Source organism: Phacochoerus africanus, chromosome 6 (genome assembly GCF_016906955.1).
Source record: "Phacochoerus africanus isolate WHEZ1 chromosome 6, ROS_Pafr_v1, whole genome shotgun sequence".
NCBI classification, from domain to species: domain Eukaryota; kingdom Metazoa; phylum Chordata; class Mammalia; order Artiodactyla; family Suidae; genus Phacochoerus; species Phacochoerus africanus.
Window position 1 is genome coordinate 55,487,142 of NC_062549.1, and position 24,554 is coordinate 55,511,695.

A 24,554-nucleotide genomic window follows, 5' to 3' on the forward strand; every position below is an offset into this window, starting at 1 on the left:
AGGAGTTCCCACCATGGCTCAGTGGTTAACAAACCCAGCTAGTATCCATGAGGATGCAGATCCAATCCCTGGCCTCACTTAGTGGGGTAAGGATCCAGTGTAGTCATGAGATGTAGTGCAGGTCACAGACATGGCTTGGATTCCATGGTGCTGTGGCTGTGGTGTAGGCTGGCAGCTACAGCTCTGATTTGACCCCTATCCTGGGAACTTCTGTATGCCACAAGTGCAGCCCTAAAAAGCAACAACAACAACAAAAATTCTTGAAAGATATGTACAGATCTGTGTGACTTGCCATGCAAAGAAAAGCTAAATGGAAGTTATTTCATCTATCTGAATTAAAAAGAAATCTGAAAATTCTGTAAAATGAGAGCATTAAATTTGTTTTTTGTCATTGTCCCAGTAACTAACAGGCTAATGTTTTTAACAGTAAATCTCCGCAGAGGAAGTTTACTGAGCTGAGATTTTCCTTGTAATATTAAATACAGTCTAAAGAATATTTTGGCTTCTTTTTTTTTTAAATTCCAAGGCTGATGCATGAATCTATTCTAAGAACAGCAACTTACACAGAAGACATAGGATGCCTAGGAGACAGAAGAGGTGTGTTCAAGATCTAGTTCTGCTACCATCTTTGGACAATGAGCAAACCGCTTCAGGCATCATTTCCCTGATGCAAAATGAAAAAGTTAGATCATTGTAAGGATCCTCCTAGCCTTCTTTTTTTTTTTTTCTTGTTTGGCCGCACCTGTGGCATGTGGATGTTCCTGGATCAGGAATCAAATCCAAGCCACAGCTTCAACCTATGCCACAGCTGAATCAATGCTGGATCCTTAACCCACTGCACCACAGCAGAAATTCTGGATCCTCCTAGCTTTCAAAAGCCATGACTTGAAAATAATTTTTTAATGTGTCAGCCCTTTCAGCTAAAACTCAAATAAGTAGAATGAGTGTGGATATCCCCTACTGCAAAGTAATGCAAAGCTTTCCAAAGGCTATTTCACTGTGCTCTTGTGAAGCCCATTCCTAAAGGGAGGTGCCTATCAATCTCATGTATTGAAGCTAAAGGCACCTTGGAGGTCAAGGGGGAGGGAAACCTGAAGGAACAAGTTCTGCAGAGTTCAAAACCACACAGATCTGCCCCTTTTACAAGCCATTCACACACTACAAAATAACCATTTTGTTTTTCCCTGATTTTGCGAATTTTTCTGAACTTTCTATTTTGAATCGCATGTAAATTGGAGCTAGGATGTGAGCCCAAGTGATATGTTTGCATATGGAAAGTCAAGTTATCCAGGGGCTCATTTTAGGAGGAAATTTCTACATCTTTGAGGCATTTGTGTGACTCATGACATCTAGTGGTCAAAAACTGGGAAATAGGATATATAAGGTAGAGGAAGCGGGAAGGAGGAGAAACTATAGATAAAGGAAGAACTGCTTTTTCACGAAACACTGGTCCATAGAGGTGTCTGGTTCCAGGATCCCTTATTCAACTTGAAGAAAACAGAAAATACAAAGGGTGAAATGATTATTTAAAATAAAAAGCCTAAAGAATTTCATCCATTTATCTTCCTCCCATCTAGCAGTTTGAAAAACAATCATTCGAGCATTTCTGTAATCTGCCATTGCTCAGTACAAGTGTGCAGAGATCCACATTGGTTTTTAGGACAGTGAACTGACAGGTCAGCATCTTTTTCTTTCATGTGAACATCTTTTTTATTTCCCATGGTTGATGCAGTGTTTGGAAAATGATTTTAAGAAAAGAAAACTCACAATTATTCATTATAAGTCTACTTGCAAATTCTCCAGAGAAGAGATGTAAACCTGGAGTTCCTTTTCAATAAAAACAGTAACTTATATTCCTTCTTATATTCCTCATTCCTAAAAAGTGAGAATCAGAAAGATAATAAGAATCAAAAGAGAGGAGATGCATAGAGTTTGAATGAATTTGAAATACTAATTCACTGGTTGGGTCCAAGCAAGAATGAGCACCACTGTTTATAGGGAAATCCTTGTTACTAAAAATATTCCTAGAAGTCGTTATAAGTGATCATTCCTTCTGGTTCCTCTCTCAACTTTTTGGCATTTCCTGATGAGATCCACCCTAGGAACTTTATCACAGAAGGTTTACCAGCTCTAATAGCCACATTCCTATATATATATATATATATATATATATATATATAGAGAGAGAGAGAGAGAGAATACATTTCATCCTTTCAAACAAACCATAACCTATTGCTGGCCTCTCCTATCTGAAGTATATTCCAGGATATTAGTGGCTGTTATAAAAATTTATTTTATAAGCTGTAGGGATAATGTCAGATGAGGTCATGCAAGTCCCCTCCTTTTGAAAGCAAAGCCCTTAAAATTATGGTATAAGTGCCTTGCCTAAGAAGGAAGACCCCCATTAATATATCACTCTAGTTATTAATTTATATATTTAAATTAGTTGAGATTTCTCCACAATTATTTATCAATCTGGATTCTCTATACTACTGGTCCCTTTCATTATTATAAATAACCAAGAACTGAGAGACTCTGGATTTCTTTCCAGATACTGAGAATTTTCTGAGAATTGGCTCATTTGATACCTATTTCCTGTAACTCTGAAGCCAAAAAGTTCAAATTGGAGATATCTGCTATGCATAGAGAGATAAGGCAAGAAAGAAGGAAGAGAAAAAGAAGGAAGAGAGGAAGGAAGGAAGGAAGGAAGAAAGAAGGAAGGAAGGAAGGAAGGAAGGAAGGAAGGAAGGAAGGAAGGAGGAAGGAAAGAAGGAAAGAAAGAAAGAAAGAAAGAAAGAAAGAAAGAAAGAAAGAAAGAAAGAAAGAAAGAAAGAAAGAAAGAAAAGAAAGGAAAGAAAGAAAGAGAGAGAGAAAGAAATAAAGAAGTAGGATATAAGATTAGCATTCAGGAGTTCCTGTCGTGGCTCATTGGTAACAAATCTGACTGGCAACCATGGGGTTACGGGTTCAATCCCTGGCCTTACTCAGTGGGCTAAGGATCCGGCATTGCCGTGAGCTGTGGTGTAGGTCACAGAAGCAGCTCAGATCTAGTGTTGCTGTGGCTCTGGCCTAGGCTGGCAGCTACAGCTCCAATTGGACCCCTAGCCTGGGAACTTCCATATGCTGCAGGAGCGTCTCTAGAAAAGGCAAAAGACAAAAGATAAAAAGAAAAAAAAAGATTAACATTCAGAAATCAGTCACATTTCTGTATACTAACAATGAAATATTAGAAAAGGAATACAAAAATACAATACCTTTTAAAATTGAACCCCAAAAAATCAAATACCTGGGAATACACCTGACCAAGGAGGTAAAAGACTTATATGCTGAGAACTATAAAACGTTAATCAAGGAAATTAAAGAAGATGTAAAGAAATGCAAAGATATTCCATGCTCCTGGATTGGAAAAATCAATATTGTAAAAGTGGCTAGACTACCCAAAGCAATCTACAGATTCAATGCAATCCCTATCAAATTACCCATTACATTTTTCACAGAACTAGAACAAACAATCCAAATATTTATATGGAACCACAAAAGACCCAGAATTGCCAAAGGAATCCTGAGGAACAAAAACCAAGCAGGAGGCATAACTCTCCCAGACCTCAGGCAGTATTACAAAGCCAGTGTGGTACTGGTACAAAAACAGACAGACAGACCAATGGAACAGAATAGAGAACCCAGAAATAAACCCAGATACCTATGGTCAATTAATCCTTGACAAAGGAGGCAAGAACATAAAATGGGAAAAAGAAAGTCTTTTCAGTAAGTATTGCTGGGAAACCTGGAAAGCTGCATGTAAATCAATGAAACTAGAACACACCCTCATGCCATGCATGAAAATAAACTCAAAATGGATGAAAGACTTAAATATAAGACAGGACACCATCAAACTCCTGGAAGAGAACATAGGCAAAACATTCTCTGACATCAACGTCATGAATATTTTCTCAGGTCAGTCTCCCAAAGCAACAGAAATAAAAGCAAAAATAAATCAATGGGATCTAATCAAACTGAAAAGCTTTTGCACAGCAAAGGAAACCAAAAAGAAAACAAAAAGACAACTTACAGAATGGGAGAAAATAATTTAAAATGATGCAACTGACAAGGGCTTAATCTCAAGACTATACAAGCAACTTATACAACTCAACAGCAAAAAAGCCAATCAATCAATGGAAAAATGGGCAAAAGACCTGAACAGACATTTCTCCAAGGAAGATGTACAGATGGCCAACATGCACATGAAAAAATGCTCAACACCCCTGATTATTATAGAAATGCAAATCAAATCTACCATGGGATACCACCTCACTCCAGTCAGCCTGGCCATCATTAATAAGTCACAAATAACAAATACTGGAGGGGGCGTGGAGAAAAGGGAACCCTCCTGCACTGCTGGTGGGAATGTAAGCTGGTACAACCACTATGGAAAACAGTATGGAGGTACCTTAGAAAACTATATCTAGAACTACCATATGACCCAGCAATCCCACTCCTGGCCATATATCTCAACGAAACTTTCCTTAAAAAAGACACACACACCCGCATGTTCATTGCAGCAGTATTCACAATAGCCAAGACATGGAAACAACCCAAATGTCCATCGACAGACGATTGGATTACGAAGATGTGGTATATACACACAATGGAATACTACTCAGCCATCAAAAAGAATGACATAATGCCATTTGCAGCAACATGGATGGAACTAGAGACTCTCATCCTGAGTGAAGTAAGTCAGAAAGAGAAAGACAAATACCATATGTTATCACTTATATCTGGAATCTAACATAAGGCACAATTGAATATTTCCACAGAAAAGAAAATTAAGGACTTGCAGAATAGACTTGTGGTTGCCAAGGGGGAGAGGGAGGGAGTGGGGTGGTTGGGGAGCTTGGGTTAATAGATATTGACTATTGCCTTTGGAATGGATTAGCGATGAGATCCTGCTGTGTCTAGTCACTTATGGTGGAGCATGATAATGTGTGAAAATAGAATGTGTACCTGTATGTGTAACTGGGTCACCATGCTGTAGAGTAGAAAAAAAATGTATTGGGGAAATAACTATTAAAAAAATAATAATAATAATAAATTTTAGGAGATAAAGCAAAAGAAGCAATATGCTATTGGCCCTGGATTTTTATACATATTGTTCATTCCACGAGGCATCTATGGTATATTTCTTTTATTATTAAAGTACAGTTGATTGGCAAAAAAAAAAGAAAGATAAGAGAGGAAGGAGGAAGGAAGGAAAGAAAGGAAGAAAGACAAGAAAGGAAGGAAGAAGGAAGGAAAGAAAGAAACAAACAAAGGAAAAGGAAGGAAGGAAAAGCAAACAAGTTCTTAAACTTCAAATGCCTAGTAAACAAGTTTTCGGGAACCAAGAGAAATAAAATACTCTTTATGCATTAAAGTTTCTCTTAAAAGCGTTCTCACAATCCTGCCCGGAAGTCAAGTGAATCAGATCTAGCAGAGGTCCCACCATTAACCATCTGCATTTCCTTGAACAAGTCACACATTCTGCATCTTCCTTTCTTTGTCTTACAATATGGAGATATTTTGTTAGATGATATCTAATTAAGACCCCCTGAAGCTTCAGAATTTGTTTTTTTTTTAACTAGTTTATTGAGGGATTCCCACTGCAGGAAGGCCCTGGCTTCAGCAGCTCAAGTCCCTTCAGAGGTTCAGGGTAGGTCACAGCTATGGCTTGGATTCAGCCCCTTGCCTGGGAACATCCACATACCATGGGTTCATCCATAAAAGTAAATAAATAAATGATTAATAAATAAATAGTTTATTGTATTTACTTTTTCTTACTTTATTTTCTCTGCTAATTATGCCCCTCAAGTTTCCAGTTCAATAGCCTTTGAGATCTGAACCAAGAGAAGAAGAGGAAAAAAGAGATGATATCTGTTTTCTCACTGCTATAAGAAAGGAGCAAATAGGGAGTTCCTGTTGTGACTCAAAAGAAATGAATCTGACTAGTATCCATGAGGTCGCAGGTTTGATCCCTGGACTCGCTTAGTGGGTTAAGGATCCGGTGTTGCCGTGAGCTGTGGTGTAGGTCTCACAAGGCTTGGATCTGGCATTTCTGTGGCTGTGGCAAGGGTGGCAACTACAGCTCCAATTGGACCCCTAGCCTGGGGAACTTCCATATGCTGCTGGTGCAGCCCTAAAAAGACAAAAAAAAAAAAAAAGAAAAAGGAAAAGAAAAATGTACCAGAGGAGTATTTGGGAAAGAAAGAATTACTGTTAATGAAAAATAAATAAATCATGAGCTTAATTATGGTAATGACGTATAATACAGTTTTTTGCGTTAACTACTATAATTATGACATTTTAATATATTATTAGTTTAAGAGGTAGGAATTAGTAATTAGTGTTTCAAAGGGGGGAAGGGAGTAGGCCAAAGGACTTAAGGGTTCAAAAAGCTAGAAACTGGAGTTCCGATTGTGGCTCAGCAGTAACGAACCCAACTAGTATCCATGAGGACTCAGGTTCAATCCCTGGCCTCACTCAATGGGTTAAGAATCTGGCATCGCCATGAGCTGTAGCACAAGTTGAAGATGCAGCTTGGATCTGGTGTTGCTGTGGCTGTGGCATAAGCCAGTAGCTGCAGCTCTGATTTGACCCCTAACCTGGGAACTTCCATATGCCATGGGTGCAGCACTAAAAAGACCAAAAAAAAAACCTAGAAATTGCTTTTAAAAATTCTACACATTTCCAGAGAGCCTCAAATAAGTGATGTGGAGTTGAACACTTTTGTTTCCTTTCAGCCCTGAAAATCAAGTCTACATTTATTTCTCCTGGATTCTTCTGCCAGATGGCCTTTTCAAGTGCCCCTAGGGCTTAGAGTTATTTGATTCCATGACTCCTGTTTGCTGAAGGAAGCCAGAATATGTCATCCCAAAATATGCTTCTTTGACATAAAAATTATTTTGAGCTGAAGCCAATTAAGAAGCAGTGAATGGAGATAAAGTTACCCTTTTTTCGGCCTAAACTCAAGAAGTACATTCTTCTTTCACTTGAGGGACTCAGCCCAGAGAAGTCACCCGAAGATTCTGTGACACAAACCTTGTGTATAAGGGAAGATGAGCAACCCTTATCTTCTGAGGTACTTCTCCACCATTTACCACCACTCACCCAAACCCTTTTTTCTTGTGAATTCTTCACAAGTGTATTGTTCCTTTATTCAAAAGATATAAATCTTCCTGCCCCAGTCACTTCTTCCAGGCCTCATTCTCTTGTGGACACTCCCACATACATATGAAGATTCAGTCCAGTGTGTATGCTTCTCTCCTGTTCATCTGTATTTATTAGTTTAATTGCTAGACCCAGCCAGGGACTCAAGAAGTACAAGAAAAACATTTCCTTCCCTATGTTGCCACGCCGCAAGAACAGGAAAGTCTATTGGTGGACTGATGAAGACAAGAAAGTGAGGGAGTTCCCCTCGTGGCTCAGCGGAAAAGAATCCGACTGGCATCCACAAGGATGCAGGTTCAACCCCCAGCCTCCCTCACTGGGTTAAGGATCCGGCATTGCCCTGAGCTGTGGTGTAGGTTGCAGATGCAGCTCAGATCTGGCGTTTCTGTGGCTGTGTTGTAGGCCGGCAGCTGTAGCTCTGATTCAACCCCTAGCCTGGGAACCTCCATATGCTGCAAGTGCAGCCCTAAAAAGACCAAAAAAAAAAAAAAAGGCAAAGACTTAGGAATAAAAATTATTTTTCATTTTCACTGTATTTACCATCTTTTATCCGGCAAGAAAATGCTGAGATGGAGGTCACCTAGAAAGTAAGAAATAAGAAACAGGAGAGCAGGCAGACAGGCACCATGAGGCAATGCCTGGAGAAAAAAAAAAATTAACCTTTTATTTGTTTGTTTTTAGAAGAAATGGTATTTTTTTGCACTTTAGCCCCTCCCTAGTTGTTTAAGAAACTCCTTGCGTGGTGTCAAATACTATTTGCAAGTGAGTGGTGTGGCTTGTATATTTATAAGAGCACTTCTCAGGAAGTGCTAAAGTAAATCCAGTGGCTGAGAAGAGGCTTAGATTGTTTCAGTTCCTATGATATTTATTTAATATAAACTGAAGTGTGAGAGCTTGTGTACTATGCACGCAACTCAGGGAATACCCATGACCCTATGCCCAGAGGACATTCAATGAAAGAGCATTAAAAATAGAAAAGCAAAGCTATGCCACCTACTCTGCTTGTGTTCCTCTTCCAAATAATAAGTTTATCATAGAAAAAAACTACTAGAAATGTTTGTGTAAAGGCAGTGAAAATATTCATTGTGGAGGGAAAAACATGGGATACAGAACAGTTAAAGAACCTGTATCTTCCTTATTTTTTTCCTTCTCTGGCCACGCCCATGGCATGCAGAAATTCCCTGGCCCAGGGATCAAACCCATGCCACAGCAGTGACCCAAGCCACTGCAGTGACAATGCCGGATCTTCAACCCACTGAGCCACAAGATAACCCCAAGAACTATATTCCCCTTTAAATTTAATCCTTACTCTTCCAGCCTGCTTTTGTTGGGGCTTATTTCAAGCTCTAGCTCAATACACTTGACTAGAAGAGAATTATGGAGTTTAAAGAATGTCCACTGTGTATTTTTTTTGTGTATTGTGCAAAATGATTCTTGTGTTTGCTTACATAGCATCTTTGTTTCCATGTCTGTCTGTTGTCTTGTACACCTACTGAGGTCAGGGGACATTTTAAACCCCAGAATTGCCTCAAATAAATATCAGTCTATAATAGGAATTTCACAAACCCCAAACTGTTGTCCCATTTGCCTCACCGTCTTAGCAGCCAGCAGGGAATTCCCTGTTTGAAGATATTCTAGACCATCTTGTCTCTCTCCTGTAGCTCCCAAACCCAACATATATCTTCACCCTGAGCAAACTGGGCCGTGTGTCTTCCTCCCCTGTAATGCATCTTTCTTTCTGTCACATGTTAGCGTAACAACCTTCCAGGAATGTACCTCACACTTTGCACGTGTTCCTCTTTCTCTGAGGCTGCTTTTCCAGAAAGGAATGCTACTGACTTACAGGCCCTTCTGTTTATGCCAGAAACAGATCTTTTTAAAACACGCTCTGGGAGTTCCTGTCGTGGTGCAGCAGTTAATGAATCCAACTAAGAACCATAAGGTTGTGGGTTCAATCCTTGGCTTTGCTCAGTGGGTTAAGGATCGGGCATTGCCGTGAGCTGTGGTGTAGGTTGAAGACACGGCTTGGATCCCGAGTTGCTGTTGCTCTGGCATAGGCTGGTGGCTACAGCTCCAATTTGACCCCCTAGCCTAGGAACCTCCATATGCCGAGGGAGAGGCCCTAGGAAAGGCAAAAAGACAAAAAAATAAAAATAAAAATAAAAACTACACTGACTCCCAAGGTGACATGAAGTACAATGCCACGTATGCCCACTCATATTGCTAGTGGTAGCCATACTTGTCTTACAGTTGTTAGTTTCCTTGAGGAGTTATTATAAAGGATTAAGTGCAAATATGTATTCTTGTCCACTCAAAAGAATTCCTACATTTTGGTATATGTCCAAGAACTCCCTAGGGTAGCATTCTACCATATTTTATTTTAGAAAGATTCAAAGGCAGTTTTGAAGGGCAACCAGGGTTGGAAACTTCACTGTTTAGATCTAATGCCATACAAAAGTTTTTTGAGCTCAAGAATTAAACACAGGATTAAATGTAATTCTCCAGATGTGGCACAAGTAAGAATATCCCCTCCTAACATTGAAACATTCTACTTACATTAATGCAGCCTATTTTATGCATAATTAAAAACAGCATCTTATTGTTTTTCCTTATGAAGCTTTTTTTAAAAATTGTCTCTATAAATCTGGGTTGGTCCTGTCAATGTTGTGATTTTACCAAAAATCAGGCCTTGACATGTTTTTCCCCATTGTGTACCCAATCAGTGATTTCTGGAGATGCTCTGGAGATAAATCACTATTCTCAAGGGTAAAAGAAAAAAAAATCCCGCATACTTATTTGCAGGCACAATAATTATATTTTTAAGTCCACACCTGCAGCATATGGAAGTTTCCAGGCTAGGGGTCTAATCAGAGCTGCAGCTGCCAGCCCACACCACAGCCACAGCCACACCAGATTGGAGACCTATGCCACAGCTTGCAGCAACACCAGATCTTTAACCCACTGAGCAAGGCCAGGGATTCAAATCTACTGGGCACCTTGTGTTTTTATCTGCTCAATATGGAAAAATTAGATCCTGATCCCATAATTTATTTTGTTTGCAATCCTGGAAAGTGCAGTAAGGCAGATTCCACTGAAGCAGAAGAAAGGAGAGGATGCGCCCTCAGGTTCATTTGGTTTTGCAGGTGTATTCAGAGGGCAGGTATATCTTCAGAGCAAGGCAGCTGGGCTTCTATGACCCATAGCCCTACCAGCAGCACTGTGGGCAGAGACGGGCCTCTCCAGCCATGCTCACTGGCAAGTTAAAAGTCTAGTAATCCGAGAACCATCTGCCCATGAAGAGCCATAGCTGGAAGAGCCATTGTTGGAAGCTGTGGGAGAAAAAAGAAACTATACAAACACATCCAAAGGAAAACGAAACTGTATAAACACATCCAAAGTTTGCTTTGAGTTATGGTAAGCAGGGCCACTCTTATTCTTGTCTCTGTTCCTGGGACCTCTATGTTCCTCCTATTGGGTACCCAGTGGTATGTAATGGCTCTAGACTATGTAATTGTTCTAGACTATACAATACCTCCTGAAGGACCATCCCTCACCTTGGCTTTGCCTTCAAGGGACTGTTCCATGGTCTGTCAGACTAGAATCTTCCAAGTGTAGTGACTCATGGTAGGACCAGTGGATTCCATGTCACGTACACTTTGTCACATCTCAGTTATCATAGAGTGGGTTCCTGGATTCAAAGTGATGTTTCAGCACATTGGACACTCTGGGGGCCCTTAGATAACAGTGTTAGCTCTTGCCTTACAGCAATTAGGAAACCCCATATCTGGAATATCTGTCTGTCTGATGCAGATGGATTGAGCCACAGATCCCGCTGAGGAAGAGCTACAAATTCTGTAGCTTTGCTGTATCCTTTTATGGCAGCCTCCCAAATCACATTTTAAACAACAACCATTAACAATAATCATTGTCTCTTGCGGTTTCCATGGGTCAGAAAATCCCCAGAGTTCAGCAGGGCTGTTCAGAATTCTCCAGAAGCAGAAGCAAACCCTGAGGCAAGAATTTTTGTGCAAGTCATTGGCTAAAGGAAGTCAGGACAGATATGGAGGGCGAGAGAGGGGAATCAGGAGCAGGAGGGAGGAAACCAGGGCTGGGTATGATCTCAGGCAGTTCTACAGAAAGCTGGCTCAACCTGATCCACAGGGCACCTCCAGAGTGTCAGTTACATCTCAGACTTATCCTATCCTGATGCAAGGGGCCTGAGCATTCAGTCTGCATCTGTCAGTCCCCCTGGACAGCAGGGGGTAAACTCCCACACTGGCCTGGCTCTACAGATGCGGATCGAGTGTCCCCCTCAGATTGCTTTTAAAACCTCTGTTTCTTGAATTGCAAAAAAGAAATAATATTTGTATCTACATCATTTTTTAGGACTAAATGAAGTCCTGCCTACAAAGGTCTTACTTCAGTATCTGGCACTATGTAAGAACAGAGCTGAAACATTTGGAGCAGGAATTAGTCAAAAGATACTCTTGCTCCCTTAATTATCAAAAGCAACTGTGAGTATCAGGAATTGCTGAATGGGTCCAGACAGTATCATGTTAAAGGATTTTTGGGGAAGCTAATAGTAAATTCTAGCACCTCATTACCCTCTTATGAAGAACTTGGTTTTAAGAGTCTAGTGCCTCTGGTGATGAAATTTCTAAGCTACAGCATATTCCAGGAGAAGAAAAGATTAATACCTTAAAAGAAGAACATATTCAAGAAAGCAGCAGTCTTGAACAGTGTTTCATAAATTTGAAGAAGTTGAAAGTTTACAGTTCTTTTATATTACATTTTACTTTTTAAAAAAAAATTTAAGCTTGATTACTCATATGGAATCACACTTTAATAACTAAAGTCAAAATGGAAATGGAACATCAACAATTCAGCCACTTCTGTGCTGGGCCTATGCACATAATCAAACTGATATACTGTGAGATATTGAATAATGCACTCAAGCTTTTTAAAAACTCTTTAGAACAGGATCGATGTTGTCAAATGCTTCATAGATCTCAGAATGTATTCTAAGTTAGTCCACACACCAAAGATGCTTTGTGCTGGCTTATTGCAGTTTTTTGTTGCTTCTGTTGTTAAATTGCTGTTAGTAATATTTTGCTATATTGGTAGAAAACTAACATTCAGATTTACCTAGCTATATTTTTAAAGTAGTTTTACTATTTAAAATTATATGAATATTGTCAATTTGAATGCATTCCCAGACATTCAAAACACTACCTGGAAAATACAAAAGCCTTAAAAAAATAATTTGTTGAATAAATGAATTATTGAATGCTGGTCATAATAACTGGGGAAACGGGGGGTTATTACAGCTCTATAATCTCTAATCTATAAATCTAAATCCAAAAAGCTCTGAAAACTGATCTTTTTTTTTCATAATTTAGTTGGTAGCAAAATCTAATTGGACCTGAACTCACTTGGCAAAGTCTGAAGTAAACTGAAACAGTGCCATGTCAAAATATATATATAGTCTTTATTCATCTCATTTTGTGTGAACATTTACATGTTCCACTGCAGATATATTAGTGTGTTTGATTACAGGGTACATGTCTCTGGGAGAGGTATATAATATATGGGTTAAAATATGGAGATCCTATATACATTCTATTAACTTTCTAAAATGCAAAACAAATTCTGAATTTAAAAACTTATCTGGCCCAAGGGACAAGGACATGAGTGTTTACCTTTTACTATGACTTTACCTCATACCAGCTGCCCTCGTCCTTCCTTCTGCCAGAAGTGCTCTTATCATTTCTCTCCTGCCTGGCTCCTTTCCTTCCTTCAGGTTTTGACTTAAATTTCTTCTCCTCACAGAGGGCTTCCCTAACCTGTCCTTTGTTGTCTCCTGCTCTTACTCCCCATCAAGCACCCTGTTTAGTCCTTCACAGTAATTATGTCAATCTATAATTATTACATTAGTTTTTCTTTAATGTCCATTTGTCCCTCCAGACTCTAAACTTCATGAAGTCAGGGACTTTTCATCTTTATTCAATTTTGTATGTCCAGCCCTTAGCACAATGCCTGGCACATTGTAGGGCCTCAACATACGTTTGTTAAATTGAATGAATCAATCAAGAAAGCAATTAGTTCATCTCAAATGCTGGCATTGGAATGGGACTCACCTCATCATCTAATTAAGCAAAGCTAATGCAATAAGGAAGAACCAACTTGGACATGAATTTGTTCTTATAAAGTATTTTTCTTAGGTCCTAAAAGAACCACTGTAAGTATACAAATCAAGGTAGAGTAAAATAAGAGACACGAGAGAGATAACTTGATTCTCTACTTGGCAAATACTCTGATGACATTTTTATGAAATTATCTCTTAGACTTATTGCCTTTGTTATATTGTATTGCCTCATTCTAATCTGGTGTGTTATTTTATTTTATTTATTTATTTTTATTACTCAAATGAATTTATCACATCTGTAGTTGTATAATGATCATCACAATCTGATCTCACAGGATTTCCATCCCACAGCCCAGGCACATCCCCCCACACCCCAAACTGTCTCCTCCAGAGACCATAGGTTTTTCAAAGTCTGTGAGTCAGTATCTTTTCTGCAAAGAAGTTCAGTCTGTCCTTTTCTTCAGATTCCACATGTCAGTGAAAGCATTTGATGTTGGTGTCTCTTTGTATGGCTGACTTCACTTAGCATGATAATTTCTAGGTCCATCCATGTTGCTAAAAATGCCATATTTTGGTTTTTTTAATGGCTGAGTAATGTTCCGTTGTGTATATGTACCACTTCTTCTAGATCCACTCCTCTGTCCATGGACATTTATGTTGCTGCCATGTCTTGACTATTGTAAATAGTGCTGCAATGAACATTGGAGTACATGTGTCTTTTCGAGTCATGGTTTTCGCTGGATAGATGCACAGGAGTGGGATTGCTGGATCAAATGGTAGTTCTATGTTTAGTTTTCTGAGGAATCTCCATAATGCTTTCCACAGTGGTTGCACCAATGTACAATCCCACCAACAGTGTACTAGGGTTCCTTTTTCTCCACACCCTCTCCAGCACTTATTGTTTGTAGACTTTTGGCTGATGGCCATTCTGGCTGGTGTAAGGTGGTACCTCATAGTGGTTTTGATTTGCATTTCTCTAACAATGAGTGATGTTGAATATCTTTTCATGTGCTTTTTGGCCATCTGTATGTCTTCTTTGGAGAACTGTCTGTTTAAGTCTTCTGCCCATTTTTTTTGATGGGGTTGTTTGGTTTTTTTTTTGGTATGGAGCTGCAGAAGGTGTCTATAAATTTTGGAGATTATCCCTTGTCCGTTGATTCACTTTCAAAGATTTTCTCCCATTCTGTGGGTTGTCTTTTTGTTTTGTTTAGGGTTTCCTTTTCTGTGCAGAAACTTTCAAGTTTTATTAGGTCCCATTTGTTTATTTTTGTTTTGTCAATACTCTGATAGGTGGATCTGAGGAGATGTTGCTGTCGTTTATGTCATAGAGGGTTTGGCCTATGTTTTCCTCTAAGAGTTTTACAGTGTCTGCTCTTATATCTAGGTCTTTAATCCATTTTGAGTTTATTTTTGTGTACAGTGTTATGGAATGTTCTAATTTCATTCTTTTCCATGTGGCTGTCCAGTTTTCCCAGCACCACTTATTGAACAAGCTGTCCTTTCTCCACTGTATATTCTTGCCTCCTTTGTCATAGATTAGTTGGCTATAGATGCATGGGTTGAATTCTGGGCTTTCTCTCCTGTTGCAGTGATCTGTATTTCTGTCTTTGTGATAGTACCATACGGTTTTGATGACTGTTGCTTTGTAGTATAAAGTCCAGGAGCCTGATTCCTCCAGCTCCATTTTTCTTTCTCAGGATGCCTCTGGCTTTTCTGGGTCTTTTGTGCTTCCAAGCAAATTCTAAAATATTTTGTTCAAGTTCTGTGAAAAATGTCCTTGGAATTTAATAGGGATTGCATTGAATCCTAAATTGCCTTAAGTAGTATAGTCATTTTGGTAATATTAACTCTTCATTCCATGAGCATGGTATATCTTTCCATCTATTTGTGTCCTCTTTGATTTCTTTTCATCAGTGTCTTATACTTTTCAGAGTATAGGTCTTTTGTCTCTTTAGGTAGGTATACTCCTAGGTATTTTATTCTTTTGGATGTGATGGTAAACAGGATAGCTTCCCTAATTTCTTTTTCTGCTCTTTCATTGTTAGTGTATAGAAGTGCCATCAATTTCTGTGTATTAATTTTGTATCCTGCGACTTTGCTAAATTCGTGGATGAGCTCTAACAGTTTTCTGGTAGAGTCTTTAGGATTTTCTAGGTATAGTATCATGTAATCTGCAAAAGTGATAGTTTTACTTCTTCCATTCCAATTTGGATTCCTTTTATTTCTTTTACTTCTCTGATTGCTGTGGTGAGGACTTCCAAAATTATTTTGAAAAGTAGTGGCGAGAGCGGACATCTTCTTGGATTGATCCTTTGATCATTATGTAATGTCCTTCTCTGTCCCTTAAAATATTCTTCATTTTAAAGTCTATTTTGTCTGGAGTTCCTGTCGTGGTGCAGTGGTTAACGAATCTGACTAGGAACCATGAGATTGTGGGTTCATTCCCTGGCCTTGCTCAGTGGATTAAGGATCCAGCATTGCCATGATTTGGGGGGTAGGTTGCACATGTGACTTGGATCCCGCATTGGTGTGGCACTGGCGTAGGCCGGTGGCTACAGCTCCGATTGGGCCCCTAACCTGGAATCTCCATATGCTGGGGGAGTGGCCCTAGAAAAGGCAAAAAGACAAAAAATACAAAGTCTATTTTGTCTGATATGAGTATTGCTACTCCAGATTTCTTTTGATCCCCGTTGGCATGAAATACTTTCTTCCATCCTCTCACTTTCAACTTGTATGTGTCCCTAGAAGTGAAGTGGGTCTCTTGAAGACAGCATATATGTGGGTCTTTTTTTTGTATCCATTCAGCCAGTCTATGTCTTTTTGTTGGGGCGTTTAGTCCATTAACATTTAAGGTAATTATTGATATGTATGTTCTTATTGCCATTTTATTAATTGCTTTGGATTTGTATTTGTTGCTCTTTTTTCTTTCCTTCTCTTGTTCTTTTCTGCCTAGAGAAGTTCCTTTAGCATTTGTCGTAAGGCTGGTTTAGTGTTGCTGAATTCTCTCAACTTTGGCTTATCTGTGAAGGTTTTGATTTCTCCTTCAAATCTCAATGAGAGCCTTGCTGGGTAGAGTAATCTTGGTTGGAGGTCTTTTCCTTTTATCACGTTAAGTATTTCATGCCACTCCCTTCTGGCCTGCAGAGTTTCTGCTGAAAAATCTGCCAATAACCTTACTGGGGTTCCCTTGTATGTTATTTGTTTCTTTTCCCTAGCTGCTTTCAAGATTTTCTCTTTGTCTTTAATTTTGGTCAGTTTGATTAATATGTGTCTTGGTGTATTTCTCCTTAGGTTTATTTTATATGGTATTCGTTACACTTCCTGGATTTGAGTGAGTGATTCTTTTCCCATGTGAGGGAAGTTTTTGGCTATTATCTCTTGGAATATTTTTTCTGTCCCCTTCTCTCTCTCTTCTCTTTCTGACCCCTATAATACGGATGTTGGTGCATTTAATGTTGTCCCAGAGTTCTCTGAGACTCTCTTCATTTGTTTTCAGTCTTTTTTCTCCTTTCTGTTCTGCATCCGTAATTTCCACTAATCTGTCCTCCACCTCGCTTATTCGTTCTTCTGCTTCCTGTATTCTGCTGTTAGCTGCTTCTAGTGAATTTTTTATTTCACTTGTTGTATTTTGCATCTCTTCTTGTTTAAGTTTTATATCTTGTATCTCTTTGGTCAGTGTTTCCTGTAAGCTATCCATCTTTGCCTCCAGATTATTTCCAATGTCTTGCATCATCTTCAGCATCAACAGTCTTTTTCCTGGAGGCTGAGATTCTCCTCATTGCTTAGCTGATTTTCTAGAGTTTTTCCTTTCTCCCCCATCTTAGTTATAGTTCTCTGTCTTTTCATTTTTATAGGTTTTTGGTGTGGTGACCTTTTTACAGATAATAGGGTTGTAGCCTCTCTTTCTTCTGGTGTCTGCCCCCCTTGTGGCAGAAGTTGGTATGGGGGGCTTGCTGTAGGCTTCCTGATGGGAAGGGCTTATGCCTGTCCACTGGTAGCTGGAGCCAATTCTAATCCCTGTGGTGGGTGGGGCTTAGTCTCTGGATGGGATTAGAGGCAGCTGTGTGCCTGAGAGCTCTTTAGGTAACCTATTTACTGAGGGTGGGGCTGTGATCCCACCTGGATTGTTGTTTGCCCTAGGGCTTCTCAGCAGCTGACGGACAGTGGGGGCCAGATTTTCCCAAAATAGCCACCTCCAGAGAAAGGCACCGCTGCTGAATATTCCCAAGAGCTTTTCTTTCAATGTCCTTCCCTCACAACAAGCCACATTCACCCCTGTTTTCCCAGGAGGTCCTCCAAGAACTGCAGTCAGTTTTGACCCAGATTCCTATGGAGACTTTGCTTTGCCCTGGGACCCAGTGCACATGAAAGTCTGTGTGCACCTTTTAAGAATGGGGTCTCTGTTTCCCCTGGTCCGTGGAGCTCCTGTGCACAAGCCCCACTGGCCTTCAATGCCAGATGCTCCAGGGGCTCTTTCTCCCAGAGCCAGCTCCCCACACGTGAGGTTTTGATGTGGGGCTCAGAACTCTCATTCCTGTAGGTGATTCTCTGTGAACCAGTTAGTTTCCAGTCTGTGGAGCTTCCCACCCGAGAGGTATGGGGTTGTTTATATCGTGAAATCACCCCTCCTACCTCTTGATGTGTCCTCTTTTTCTTCTGGAGTACAATATCTTTTTTAAGGTTACTGGTCCATTTGGGTGAAGAGTGCTCAGTCTTTAGTTGTTTTTAGGAGAGAAATTGAGCTCCAGCCCTCCTATTCTGCCCAAAAACAGCCACTTTTGAAATTTCACATGACCCTTTTAATGATTAGAAACAATACATGTCCATTCGCTGGGCACCACTCTGCCTCCTCATCATCCTCTCACTCTGGCGACACTTCGGGACACCAGCTCTCTGCGAGGCTGAGGGCCTCCACACCGCTGCTCTGTTGACAACACTGCTGGCAGACGCTGCCCCACTGCTCTATTTCTTATTTTAATATGTGTCTTAGTGCCCCTAGAATGTGATGTTGAAACAGTACCATTTATCTATTAACTGTCCAAACAAATGGAATTGACACTGATATAAATTTTCTAGAATCCAAGAATCACCACCTATTTCCAGAGTAAAGAATTTAAATTCTCAGCAGAACCTTCTACTGACATGCTAATCATTTCAACATGAAATCAGAAGATTTTGAGATTATTCCATCTGTGTCCTGATTTCTCCAAGGTTTCTGGTCATGGTACACATCTTGTAAGAGGATCCTCCTACAGGTCAGCCTCCAGAACTGGCTATTTTCCAGAAGTCTGCTTGTTCCTGAAAGAGTGCCATTTTTTTTTCTTCCTGTGCTTTTGCCTATGAAGCTAAGGGAGGAAGCTGAGTTTAGTGGTTAGTGCAGTAGCCTGAGTCAGAAAGCTTCATCTCTATATTTGGTTATATAATTTGCTGAAAACCTTTGCTAAACCAACTCTGTCTAAAATATGAGAGAAATATTTACTCTCTAATACATAACTTTTTTCTGAACTTCTGTGAAAACACTATCTTCATTGTTACTGTTCTTAAACTCTAAAACATATCCTTGGGATTTTTCTCTCTTGTATTTATTTTCCTAATGGTCTAGTTGGCGAATCAATAAGCCAACAAACCAACCAAGCAATAAACAAACTAAACCAAATACCAGGGCATTATCTTCCACAGGTTCCACATGACTTACCAGGGCCGTCCACATAGTCAAGAATTAGAATGAAGGACCTTGGAGTTGTGCCCAAGTAAATAAGCATGGCCTTGTGTAAAGCCCAGCAAAGGAAAAAGAGCAAAACTGTCCATCATAAATAAGGTATTGGTCTTTTAACTTGTCCATTAGCATTGACATTAGAACCACCATTTCCCTTCCTCTAGATCTTTAACTGTGTAAAGGAAACAGTGTGTTCCTTGCTAAAATCGTTAAAGTGCATCTTGGTGGCAAAATATTTTGTTGGGTAGAAGTTTACTTAAGCAGGTGCTACTACTACTACACAGTACAACTTTGTGAGGTCAGTTGCTTCTGCTACTACTTGGCCTGTGCTATAAGGAAGGCTAAGTGCTATGGGGACCTATTAAAAGGGTAAACACTTTTACGATGTTTTTAAGTGATTTTATTACATCAACATATACAAATGTTCACTGAACCATTGTTCAGTGAACATTTGTCCTGCCACTACTTGGCCTGTGCTATAAGGAAGACTAAGTGCTGTGGGGACCTATTAAAAGGGTAAACACTTTTACGACGTTTTTAAGTGATTTTATTACATCAACATATACAAATGTTCACTGAACCATTGTTAATAAATCTGAAACATTCAAAACCTTAAACATTTATCAATGGGAAGTTGATGAAATAAATAATTGAGTTGAAGTAACGTTAAATACTATGAAGTTTAAAAAATGTGAATCTGTACTTATTTCAGTTTTAATAAGACAATAAGGCCAATGGAATACTGTTTCAACTCATATATAAAATATTTTGAGTCTATAGGTACATAAATGTATAAAGAGTTATCACAATGCATCATATCCTAATACTAATACTGACTTTCTATAGAAGTGAAACTTCCAGGGTTACTTATTTTCTTCTTTGTAATTTTCTGTAGTAATTTTCTAATATAGTATTTCTTTATCATTAAAAATATAAAGCTACATGCATTAGATTTTTGCATTTTTCTTATACAGAGATACAAAAGCAAGTAAATAAGAAATGAAATACCACCTTAATCCCAAGAGATAGCCACCTATAGCATTTTTCTATATTTTCCTATATAACATATATGCATATATTATTACCCAAATTCCCATTTGTATAATAATATATTATTACACAAACACGTACAAAATATTTTATAATCAGGATTTTTTTTCACCTTACAGTGCATTATGAGGTTTCTTCCAAGCTCTTAGTAGACTTTTTACTTTTAAAAATTCCTGGTAGTGTCTTATTGTATGACATATCATAATTGTTTAACCAGTCTCCCATTTCTAGAAAGTTCTGTGTTTTCTAATTCTTTACTACTATGGAGGGCACTTTGATGAACATCCTTATAACTAAATTTTGAACCTTTTCGAACAAACTCTTTTTCTAAGACAACAGAAGATGAAGGCAGCCCATCTTCCATCAGACAAAGGCCAATTGTTTCCTTTGATGCCAAAAGTACAGCTCAGCCTCTCAACCACTTCATCTGGATCCACAAATAAATACTTTAGGACAAAACCATCCCTATTCCCTGAACTTGGGTCTCTGGATTCCCAGATCTGGAACAAGTAATTTCTTAGTATTTTATTAACTCTTTGTCACTTTAAGGAATTTTTTTTTTTTTTTTTACTTTTATGGCCAAACTCCTGTGGAAGTTCCCTGGCCAGGGAATGAATCTGAGCTGAAGCTTCAATCTACACTGCAGCTGTGTCAATGCTGGATCCTTTCACCCACTAAGCCAGCCTGGGATCCAACCTCTGCAGCAACCTGAGCTGCTGTAGTCAGATTCTTACGGTGCCACTGCAGGAACTGCTGAAAATTTTAAAAAACACTTTGTTCAGTATTTTCAGCTGTTTTTAGTAAGAAGCATTATTCCAAATATCAAGTTTTCTATTACTGAGAGTAAAACTAGGCTTTTTTTTTTTTTTTTTTTTTTTTTTTTTTGCTTTTTAGAGCCAAACCCATGGCATATGGAAGTTCCCAGGCTAGGGGTTGAGTTGGAGCTGCAGCTGCCGGCCTACAGCACAGCCATAGCAACAGATCTGATCCACGTCTGTGACCAACACCCCAACTCAGCAATGCTAGAGCCTTAACTCCCAGAGCAAGGTCAGGGATTGGACCTGCGTCCTCATGGATGTTAGTCAGGTTCGTTATTGCTGGGCCACAACGGGAACTCCAAAACTAGGCTCTTTCTTTAAGTCATCTGGCATTTCCTACTTGAGACCCTCCATGGTTTCCCTTGACCTTCAGAGAAACTCAAATCCCTCACTAGAGCTGCCAGGTCCCACAGGATCTACTTCTTACCCAAACTCCAGACTACATCTTGCCCCTTATTGTTTCTCTGTCCTTAAGTTTCTGTCCCTCTGCCCCTGTCAGTCCCCACTCAGGGCTATTTTCAGTTGCTTGCCCTTGCCTGGAATCCCACTTCCCCAGAAGCCATTTGCATACCTTCTGTTGATTATTTAGGTCTGGATTCAAAAACTACCTTCCCAGGGACATATGCGCAGACATCCCAAATCAAGTATCTTCACCCCTACTCAATCCTCACACGACTTGGTTTCATTTTTTCTTGCTGCATTTACCACTCCACTTGTCTTAACCATGTATATAGTTCATCTTCTTTCACTAGAATGTCAGTTCCATGAAAAGGTCACTGGCCTGGCTCTAGCTTGTTCCCCATATCATGTGTCACCAGCACTTTTTAAAAATGCTCTTTGGAATTCCCGTTGTGGCTCAGTGGTTAACAAATCGGACTAGGAATCATAAGGTTGCGGGTTCAATCCCTGGCCTTGCTCAGTGGGTTAAGGATCCGGCGTTGCCGTGAGCTGTGGTGTAGGTCGCAGATGCGGCTCGGATCCCGCATTGCTGTGGCTCTGGCGAAGGCTGGTGGCTATAGCTCCGATTGGGCCCCTAGCCTGGGAACCTCCATATGCTGCGGGAGCAGCTCAAGAAAAGGCAAAAAGACAATAAATAAATAAATAAATTAATTAATTAATTAATTAATTAATTAAAATGCTCTTTAAAAAATATTACTATTTCCTTTTCAAAGCATGTAGTGAGGGAGGAGGAGCCCAGGAGAGGGAGATGGACTTGTTCCTGAGTGACTAGGCACGTCTAATCTGGTGACAGAGCCTGACAGACCAAATGTCATAAGACTTGAGTCATTTTCCAGTTGCTGTGGGACCAGTGATGTGTCATCCCACCCTGCCTTTCACAATATTTTAAAACATGTGTCACTTGGCTTTTTAAACCAGGTCACCATCTTCATCAGTTCTCCCTACTAACCCACATCACACGTGATCCACCAAAGGGCAGTGAATGCTAAGAGGACAGCAAGAAAAAAGAAGAATAGTGAGAACAAAAAAATCCAGGAAAAAGCTGTAATTACTCTCATAAACTTAAAAGTGAATTTTAAATACAATGGACACTGATAATCATTGATTAATAAGCAGCAGGAATTGAGTAATGGCCTCAGTGGAGCTGGCAACACTAAAATCTAGGTACTTAAAATATAGTTCTCAACCTTTTTATAATTGTAGCACTATTTCAAATAGCAGCATTTTGGAAAACAGTGGAAGAGATTAAGACTCAAGAAACTGCTATATTAGCACTAAATGTAACATAATTATACTAGCATAGAGCAAAGCCTTGTATTGCCTACAAAGATCTTGCAGGTGTGACACTATAACCATACATCCATAGGCACTTATATTCTGCTTGAAGAAAACCGTCAGTGCCCTTGCAGCACTTGAGGACATTATCTGAAAGTTCAAGCATCTTTTGCCTGTACATTTTTTGCTGAGAGTTGATTTATGTTAAACCATCTTACTTGTAAGTTGTATCTCATCTGCACCACATGCCACAAACAACTCAGGACAAGTTCTGTTTGACACACATTACCCATTGGCAGAATTCTCAACTTTAGTAAAATAAATTGTATATACTGATCACAACCAGGCAGCCTAGTTCCTGGTGGGGAAGAGTGTCATGGCTTACAGTTCAGAAACCAGACTGATTTTCTTACTTCCTATTTCAAACATTTCCATTCTATGATAATCAAGCATGCTATTTCTGTGGTTAAGTAAAAGACCAGATTAAGATGAATGGTTTGTACAAAGGTAAGAAATATGGTGTAATACAATCAAGTAAATGGAGGGTCTTGAATAATATTGAAATATGTTAAATAGCCACAAAAGAGCCATGAATTTACCATTTATTTATTAATGAAGTTATTCATTGAATGGATATTTATTGAGCATCTTCAGCATGGTAGGTTGTTTCCTACTGTAAAAAAAAGTCCCTTCTTCATGGAGCTAATTTCCGATGATAAAAACAGATAATAACTTTAAAAAAATGTTTTTTAAATCAAAAACCAAGAAAACATATAATTAGGATTGGTGGTAAAGGCAAGGCAGCATTGGGCAATAGAGAGAATGGCGGAGGGGTGGTAACTATTATACAGACTGCTGTCTGGGGATGACTGACTGCTGTGGTGACAGTTCCAGAAGAAACTTAAAGGAAGTGAGAAAGCTGAGAAAGCCAGGGCTGCAGATTTCGAGGATAGATTGTTACAGGCAGTAACATTTATTGTTACAATAGGTGCAAAGGCCCTGAGGCAGGAGTACACCAATGACAATATGGTCTACTGGAGGGAATGTTTTGAGAGGAGAGCAGTAGAAGAAATTCAGAGCAGAGAGGTTGGGAAGTTGGGAGACACATGCAAAATCAGATAATGCCTCTGTGAATACTTTGATTTCTACTCTGAATGCACTGAGAAGCCAGGATAGGGTTCTCACCAGAAGAGTAACATATTTTAACAAGTATTTAATTTTGGGGGGGCCACCCCCATGGCATATGGAAGTTCCCTGGCCAGGGATCAAACTCACACCATCATTGTAACCAGAGCCACAATAGAAAAAATTCCAAGTCTTTAACTATTAAGCCATCAAGGAACTTTTAATGTGTATTTTAAATTGATAGCTCTGGAAAAATAAAGCTGCAAACAGGAAATCAGGGGAGAGAGCATGTGTGGAGTTTGAACCAGCATAGTATCTGTGGAAGAGGTGAGAAGTACTTGAATTCTAGATATATTCTTTTTTTTTTTTTTTTGTCTTTTTAGGACCACATCCATGACATCTGGAGGTTCCCAGGCTAAGGGTTGCATTGGAGCTGTAGCTGCTGGCCTACACCACAGCCATAGCAATACCAGATCTGAGCCACATCTGCAAACTATACCACAGCCCATGGCATTGCCAGATCCCCAACCCACTGAGTGAAGCCAGGGATCAAACCTGCATCCTCAAGGACACTAGCTAAATTCGTTTCCGCTGAGCCATGATGGGAAATCCTAATTCTAGATATATTCTGAAGATAAAGATAAATTAATTTGCCAATGGATTTATTGCAGCATGGGAAAGATAGGAATTAAATGTTACCCTAAAATGTTTAGCCAGAGAACTAGAAGAACAGCATCCCCTGGCTTTGGATGGAGGACATCAC